The sequence below is a fragment of the Notothenia coriiceps genome, unplaced genomic scaffold (genome assembly GCF_000735185.1).
Source record: "Notothenia coriiceps isolate Sejong01 unplaced genomic scaffold, NC01 NC01_scaffold00038227, whole genome shotgun sequence".
NCBI classification, from domain to species: Eukaryota; Metazoa; Chordata; class Actinopteri; order Perciformes; family Nototheniidae; genus Notothenia; species Notothenia coriiceps.
The window spans coordinates 66,480-75,908 of NW_011370928.1; the positions used below are offsets into that span (position 1 = coordinate 66,480).

General features: G+C 39.4%; 1 protein-coding gene across 5 annotated transcripts in view; it reads right to left on the reverse strand.

The window, feature by feature from the left end:
• Positions 1 to 9,429, reverse strand: part of fcho1 (FCH and mu domain containing endocytic adaptor 1) — a 48,306-nt gene extending 38,877 nt beyond the window's left edge. For all 5 annotated transcript variants that reach the window (XM_010797667.1, XM_010797668.1, XM_010797665.1 and 2 more), the window contains exon 1: positions 9,338 to 9,429. The gene's annotated coding sequence lies outside the window, so the exon portion shown is untranslated. The remainder of the gene's footprint in view (positions 1 to 9,337) is intronic.

The window sequence follows — 9,429 nt, forward strand, 5'->3', positions numbered from 1 at the left end:
ACACACACACACACACACACACACACACACACACACACACACACACACACACACCTTGTTAATTAGCTCAGGATGGGATGGAGGCCCCTGCAGACAGCTTCTGTTGGGCAGAGTGGGTTAGCTCGGCACAGGATTCATACAGAGCTACCACTGAATTCATTTTGACCTCTGGACTTTGTGGGATTCAGGAAAAGGAAATTAGAGAATCTGTAATATACTCATTATGTCAATAAATTAAATGTGTTGCTCAGCTGTAATTTGAGTACAATATCCTGGGGTTATTTTGGCAAAAAACATAATCATACTTTCTGTATAAATGATGAATATTTCAGATTTGGAAAACAAATATCAACACTAAAAGAAAAGTTCGAGAGAGTTCTTTAGATTTGATTACAAATTAAACCCCCGAATATGGCAAGATAGTAGACAGTATTTGCAGTAATGTAGATGCAAAAGGGCGAAATATAGACAAAACAACATGTTCATATCAGAAGGTAAAAGATTTTACAACAAATCACACAATTATGCTTGATGGACCTTTGACTTGATGTGTAGGGTTGCTTTCTACAGTAACAATATCTACATTATTTTATAGAAAAAAACGTCATAAATCTTTGGTACAGTTACAGTTTCTTACACGGTAAAATTCTTGAAGGTTGAAGGATTTTTGAAATGTTAAATATTAACTCCAACTGGTCACGATAGATATAAAAATCATGTCCATGTTTGCCAAGCTCTGCAGTAAAGGTATGCCTTAAATAAAACAAACCAGAGAGGAACATAAACACAGCCAATCAGTGAAGATGGATTTCTAAAGGTCACCAGCATACTGCAAAATAATAGAGAATACCCATGCAGAGAGAGAGATCCTGAACAAACCACCAGATGGTTTTTAGAGGAGCAGAGAGAGGGGACAAAGGGGGGAAAGATAAAAACGCTGTGATGGTGAGGGATGACAGAAGCCTGTTGTTCTCTTATTGAAACAGTCTGGTGTGACATACTGAAACATACAGTAGATCTGAGCTAATTAGCCGTTCGGTTTTAATCTTTACTGTTTTGACACAGCACGATCCAGAAACAAGAAGGCAGAGAGAGGTGTGCAGCGGGACCCCATGTGGGTAGCAGGCAGCCATGGTGGGATGTATAGAAGAAGCTGACATCCAGCATTCTCCATCTGCTTCTCACTAAACGCTCAGCTGAAATCAGCTCTGAGGCTAACAAAGCCCCGAGAGGAAGTGGGACACACTGTGACCTTGATTCCTCATGTTCATTTTTTATTCATAAAATGAAATGCCTGCACAAATGTTGGTCTTTCTGTGCCTGTCCCCATGTACATATTCATCACAGCAGAACATCTCCACCACAGATAGATACTTTACTGTGAGAAACATAAACAGAGAGTTAGAGGGGAAACGTCAATATATAAATAAATGTACAATAACTAGATATTTTGAGTTGCCTCCGTGCATTGCTCTAAGTGTCTTTATAAACTGGTAGTTAATAATGGTGTTCTCAGATAAGGGGGAAAACAAATATTGTTATTATTCCAATAATTGAATATAAGAAGATGATTGAGTACAATGACGTACTGTAGGGCTGCTCGATTATGGCAAAAATCATAATCTCGATTATTTGGGTCAATAATTGATATCACGATTATTAAAAAACGATTATCCATTTACTCAATTTATTGGAGAAAAAAATGTGAACAGTATGTTTTTAACAGTTGATTACCCTGAACTGTAAATATAATTCAACTGAAAAACCAATAAAAAAAAAAATTATTTTGAAAAAAAAGAAAGAAATAATAATAATACAAAAATAAACGTTTTATTTTGATTACGTTGTTTTCGTGATCGTTGCAAGCCATAAACGTAATTGCGATTAAAATACGATTAATTGAGCAGCCCTACAATGACGTGGACCATTTCTACACTGCAGGTCTGTAAATGCAAATGAACATTTGAAGTTATCAGGGCACAGACAGATACATTTATTTTATACGTTTCAATTCTGTCCGTTAGTTCTGAAAAAGGCAGAAAAATATTAAAAGAAGTACAAAAAAAACACAAAAGTGAAAAAACTAAGTGGTCAATACAAAACTTAGTGCTTCACACATTTGGTTTCTTCCAATATAAATTATTTCCGAATGCTAATGGTATGTAGCCATCGGATTCAAATGTTGCCAAGTGAAACTGGATTTGTAAAAAGTCAGTGTGGTTATTGATGCATTGCAGACCTGGAGGAACAGACTCCTCCACAGAGGTCTGACCCACATTTATTTCCTATCTAGCCTTTTCTTTGAATTGTATTCTTACTTTTTAAATAGTTAAGGGGCAGGTTTTTAAGAACAAAAAGGCAAGGACTGCTCCAAATAAAAAAATGAAGTAAAGGTGAAGATGCTAACTATTCTGATAGATGAAATTAAAGCATAAAAAGACGTACTACAGTATGTATGTCCTGTAATCCTGTTTCCCTGTCAATCTGTCTATATTCTCTCAGGATCAGAGAGTGTGGAGCGAGAGAGCAGCACAGTCACACAGATAGGAGGGTTAGAAACGAAACACGCGGTTTGAGGTGGGGATCATATCATCAGCAAACAGACAGTAGAGATACAAGCAACCAGCCTTATCAATCGAGACACACCGACCCCTTATTTTGCTCTCGGCCGTCCTCAAACTGCCTGACAACACACAGATGGCTGCCATGAAAAATTAGGACTGATGGGGAGGAGTGAAATAAATGCTCTTACACAGAAAACAATGTCAACAACATAATTATTAATGGCTCATCCTTTCTGCCCACACAAGCATTTCTGTGTTTATTTCCCTTTCTTTTGCCAGAGAGCAATCTAATACCAGATGTCTCTCCTAAGGCTGGGAGGGAGGGAGGCTCAACAAAGTAATAAAGGCTTCCTCACCACCTCCACCTGCCTCTCCCTGTTCTGCGTGAGAGAAGAGATGAGAGGTTGGACAGGATTACTCCCCATGTCACTCCTCACACTAGGTTAGAAAACCAGAGACCAGTTTCCTCCTCAAGCTCAACATGCAAAAGAAAATTGAACTGCGTAAATGTAAGGACACAGCAAAGTCTGAACCAAAGAAGGTTTATCTAACCTTTGAACACTAACACTTGTGACAAGTTCAGACAGCAGGAGGAAAGAATAGACGCAAAGAAAATGAACAAAAGGTTCGACAGGTGATAAATGGAGAGGAGTGGAGCGGGTTGGGCTGATGGTGATCTCAAGAGTGATACAATCAGACAGGTTTAAAGCTCCAAACGGGAGATGAAGAAATGATACAAACGTGTGAAGTGACATACTGCATAAGTATGACAAATAAAGATCGTTAGACTAAAACTCACGACATATTCAAAGCCATGTTTCAGAAAGTGCGTTCAGATTAACAAAACATCACAAAGGGATAGTTACAGTTTGGTTTGTTTTATTGACTAAAACAGAAATCTACTTCAGCTTAAAAACTCTCATTTTTAATGTTGAGCATTTAGTTGATTAATGATTCTCAGAAATGGATTAAGTATAAACTGTGATTCAATTTCCTGTTAGGCTTTACAGCAGCACAGCAGTGCTTTAAACAGGATGTTAACATCAGACTACAAGCCAACTTCTGATGTGCATGTGGCCCCGAGAGAGAGGACAAGGACAAAAAGACTGAATTCACTGAGCAACTTCAGGCTCACAGTCTACTGCACTGCAGATCGACTCGTCTGTCCCTCAGTATTAGTTTTGAACCTGATTTGGCGAAGCATGGAGGAGAGATCATTCTGTGTCAGGCCCAATTTCCCCCTCCACCGCCACCACACAGCCTTCTGCACTGCAATGCTACATCTATCAGCATGACTCACTGCGGCTGGTAATTTAGAGCAAGAATTCATCGTGGACTTTCCTTCCTGAACATAAAACCTATGTGGGTTGATATGATAAGACAAGCTCAAATAAAAGTTTTCCGTTCATCTGTACTGATGACATTCAATAGGTTTGACCTCCATTGTGAATTGTATTCTCTATAAGGATGTCTTTCCACAACTAGATGCCCCTGTCTGCATCATCGCTATTGACTGGCGCAAACACATGAACTCCAGGGGGATCACCAGCAGTGAAATGCTTGACCTTTGTGGACAACATATGGTGAAGCTCGAAAGGTCAATTTACAATTGATTCAGAGCTTTCAATGCTTCTCCAGTCTTCATTCAGAGAACAGAGCTGCTCAGGAGTCATCACATGACCTTAATGTGAACCTTAAGTGGTCGTATGCTGAGAGATTATAAACCTGTGTCAAAAAATGAATCAAATATAATTTCAGGGTTCAAACTAAGGATTATTTTCTATCATCTTTTGATTTGCAGATCATTATTATTATTATTATTATTATTATTATGTCAAAAAACTATAATATCACACGTTGGCATATTCAACTTTCTTTTTGTTTACTGTCAGTCAAAAATATTCATAAATATATGTATCTATATTGAATCCATAAGTCTGGACAGACCACGATCTTACACGATATGCAGTATCGTGTAAGGTGAGTCATTGCATGTCTAATATGAGAAAGAGAATTGCTGCCATCGTATTGTCGGCACAGCCCACAAAGCCTAATGTGTCAACAACAGCACCAAAACAGTCAAACCGAAGCCTGCAGTTTAACGATGACACACTGGAACCAACATCACCACCAACTTAATGACAGCCTGTGTTTAATGACTAGAGCAGCTTCAGCAGCACTGCGCAGATTTATTCTCTCAAAGCTGTAAACAGGCTGCCGACTGAGCGTGTGCGGGAGCCCTCAGTGACTGAGACCGGACCAGAGAAACAGTCAGACAGCAAACACAATAGACAGGAGGCAGAGAGAAACAGAGAGAAGCACAGTGGTACAACAACCCAGACTGCCAGCTCCCCATTGTCCTGGCCTCAATGTGCTTTTGTCACTGCAGCATGCAGCATGCAGCCCTGGTCCAGTCCAGTCTATGACCTCGTGCCAGGCGGGCATCACCAAGCACTGGCATGACCAGCAAACACAATGCTCGTCAACATCTGTACACAGCTAGAGAGGAGCATGTTGGCAGCATACAGCTGTGAAATAATACAGCTCAGTCTAACACTAGTTTATGTTATCTGAGGAGAGGCTATAGAGAAATTGACAGCTGTTAGTATTCTATTCTAGTAACCCATAAAAGCTTAACTAAATAACTACTCAAATCTAAAACTTTTAAGAAACAGCAAATCCCTACATTCAAAAAAATGCAACTGAAAAATTTGCCACATTATAGTGTGAACATGAATGAAATCCATGGGCGGGTGGGGGTTTGTGTGTGTGTCCTTTGCATTACTTGAGAAGGGTTTAATATACTTCACACTTGCACGTATATTGCTGGGCGTTCAGCGACGGATTTGGTGCAATTTGGGCAGGAGACACATTGAATATTGATACGATTAATAAACAGGCGAACACGCTCTATGCAGCGGCAGGGCCCCAAGGCTCTGCTCATTTGAGCATGACGTCTGCAGTTCAGAACATTTGCTGCTGGATTCATAGTCATTTATAACATGAATACCGTTACTGCCAGAGAAAAGCAGCCAGTACTTACATTTGAGAAGATGTACGCCGGCCAATGTCTGATACTTTTACTTGATAAATGACTTAATAATTAGTCCTTTGATTAACAGACTAATCGTTTCAGCTTTGGAAATCTGATAACAGTTCTATGAATTATGAATAAGAACAAGACAGCACTTTAGAAGAAGAAATTACGAATTTAAAAAACGTGTATTGCCCAATAGGTAAGTCACATCATTATTTGGCCCAAACTGAAAATGAACACACAGTTTAAACCAATCATTGTATCAGAGTGTTTTCCTCCTCGTGGGTCTGGCCAATTCCTTTCTTGAATTGAATTCACCCTTCATGCTGCTTTAAGCAAATCAACTGAATACTTTTCTTTCACATCTCCTTATCACTTTTAGCCTTTGAGCACAGCAGATTATACAATAAACAGTAACCCAGAAATAGATCCAGGACTATTCTGCTCCAGGATCCTCCCAGCTGCCATGAGGAGACCTCAGGCACAGGTCATGGTTTTACAGGATTTACTGTTACTGGTAGTCAAATGTACTTTTAGACCTGTAATCATAACTGCACTCAACATGTATTACACTGTAAATTGAGAGCTTTGAATTGACAGAGCTAAGAGTTTTGTTTGTGTTTTCATTGCATAGCAGGTTAACTTCATCGTTTCCGGCCTCAGGGTCCTGCCCTGCTTGGCATAGCAGAGGCCTCGCAGCACTCTAGCCTACATATGAGAGGCTACGCATGTATAATTCATATTTGTCATTGGCACCATATAATGTGCCGTGGGAGAGCCAATAGGAGAAGAGGTTGGCAGTGTCCCAAAGTGTAAAAGAAAGAAGATACTTATGGGTCAAAGAGGAGGAAAGACAGTGATCAAGTGAGGTGAAGAGTCCGGCTCATACATGGTTGCAACTGTGTAAATGTTGTTCCTTTATTCAAATATAAATGCAAAACAGGCAGCTCTTCTTAGTCACCCATTTATTTTTTCTCTAATCACATTACCCCTTCTTTATGTGAGCCACAATGAATGTCTGTAGAGGTAACACTGAGGCTTAAAAGAGCATCAGGCTTTACAGAGGCGTTTGTGGTTTAGTAATTGGTTGTGTGCTGTGAGGAAACAGCCTGTCAACAAAAGCTGATGTCACCTGATGTTAGGGAACTTGGTGCAGCCACCCCACTTTCTGTGATCCCATTAACTACAAAGTGTAACTACAATTCTCAAATGGAGTGATGCCTAAGTGTCCTTTCATGGTTTCATTTTATTCATGTTGATGTGATAGCAGGGCTGTGCCATATCAAATTGTTCATGATACTGGTAATAGCTAATATCTATGTGAAGCCTGAGAAAAAAGCACAATGATTGTTAGTAATGTGTGAGAATAACCTGTCAAAGTTGCATGTGTGTGTGTGTAGGGAGGGGGATTGTGTGTGTGCGCGTGTGTGTGTGTGTGTGGGGGGGGGAGGGGGGTATGTTGTTTGAATACAGTTAACATGTCACAGTGTGTGGTCACTGTTGAGCCATTACAATTATGCAAAATGCTACAATAAAGTCTTCATCATTATCTTTGGTAGACTGACAATGCTAGCATTTTGCCCAGAGCTTTCTCACTCAGCCAAAATAACTTGCAAGCTCCAACTGAGTATCCCCAAGACACTTACAGGAATAGTCCCAGTAGGTTTCTAAATGTAACTTCATGGTTAGATTTGAGATTTGTGGTGCCCTTGCCTGCAAGACATCCACCACAGTTGATGATCAGACTGTAAACAATGAGCAGCACACAGAAAAGTAAGTAAGTAGTTGGCTTGATAATATCTACTGGCTTGACTGTCTGTAGACAATTTCATCCAGTTTTCTCCTGACATTGGTGCACTTTCCTTATTTAATGACAGTGAATTCCCTTTCTTCACTCCGTCTCTTCATCTCCAGCCCACTCATCCTGACTCACTTTGTGAGCAGTCAGCAAAGAGAAAGTCTATCTCCTGTTGAAGTCAAGGCACCAGGGAGAACGTTATTTATGTCTCTGATATCGAAAGACACAGCAGCACTCAACTCTCAACTCCTGACATTAGCTTGAGAGGCAGCGAGAGAAAAACAACACCGGCAGACAGACCATTGTGGTACAAGAAGACAGCTGTGATGCAAAGTAAAGATGCAAATACAGTGGTTTGTGCCAAAGCTGTTTGGAAATTAAACATCTTGGCGGCAGTTAAAGGGGAATTCCAGCTGGGTTTCTTTGGTGGTTCCATCCCTTAAAAATGATGCAATAAAAGACGGTGTCTACCTCAAAACCCTAAACCCGCCAAAATAAACCTGTCTTACTTTTGCTTTTAAAGATAAACAACATTGGTAGAATTACCAAAGTGGAATCATGCTACTGGCTGACAAGTGACAGACTATTCGATTATTTTAACCACACTCTATTACATTTGATAGAATACAGTAGCGTGAAAGGAAATGTTGAAAAAAAGGGAAATCGGGGATATTGTGGTCATAGACAAGTAGTGTGCAGTAAAACTCCAATATGTATGGTTTTACCATGAAGTTGAAAGAATATTCACATTCATAATTCAATGTTTATGAACCTAACTTTTGTTTTAATAATATAATTAACCAGTTAAGTTGTTGTTTAGTCATAAAGAGGCTTATCAATTTGACAGTGTTGGCTGGCTCCCTTCCTGTGTGTTTCATTTTCAGGAGTTAGTCTATTGATTTTGCATTACAGATTATCATTTTAAAATAACAAAACAAAAAGGGGTCTATAATGATAGTGCCTGATATAAATACAGCAATGCAGTGTTGTCAAAGCTAGATACTACATTTCCATTCAAGACAGTAACAATTATCATGTTAGGTCCCAGAGAGCTAAACAACCTGTTATCGGAAAGGCAGTTTAATCTTATCCTTCTTGAGTGGAAGTGTGTTTACATGTGTCTCAGTTGCAGGCATCAAAAGTTATTTCTCTCCATAATCTAGAAACCCAATAATGTGTCTCTGACCTCCAGCAAACCCACAACGCGATCGGTTTTTCTGCTGAATAGTCAGTATTCACATGTTTTTGTGTAATATTTATAATTACTACTCATAGGCTCTACCCAAGGCTGTTGGTTTCACAAGTGAGCCTGATGGTTAAATCTGATATTATTCAGTTTATCACAGATAAATCAGTCAGATAAGCAGCAGAACATTGTGGTTTATGAATGCTAAAGATATATTTCAAGTAGACATACACAGTACAAAAGACAACATGTCTCAGGATGCAGGAGGTCAATCTAACCAGTGTTATTTAGTGGAAATAGCAGTGACAGACCAACATTCGACCATCCACATCACAAATGACTCAGAACTAGCATCAGATGACAGAAATATCCTATGACATGAAGCCAGTGTCAAATGAATGCATGTCAGTAGGACTCATATTAAAATTGAGACATTTTGACGTATTTGTTTAGAGTGAAGCATACCTACTAAAGTTTAAATTCTGCATTTAAATTAGGCTATATTTTAAGTTGATACATTCAACTGTCTGATACTGATAACTTTTTAACTTCAGCTTAATTTCCTTCCATTCATGTGTCAAACAAACGTGTCTCTCGCTGCTGCAGACAGTTTAATTCAACAATGTCACAGCCATGCATGACCCACTCGATATTTTTAATAGCTTAGCATTAGCTGAGTCTTTCGAGACAATTTCTGAATTATATTCAAGTAACAGAAAGGGGTGAATAAAAAACAAGGAATACGTGTTTACCTCCGTAGACTTTCCCAACAGCGTTTATGGTATATTTTCCATCCCCAGTCTTTTTGGCAGCCACGGTCCAACACAAGCGTGCACCCTGAGCG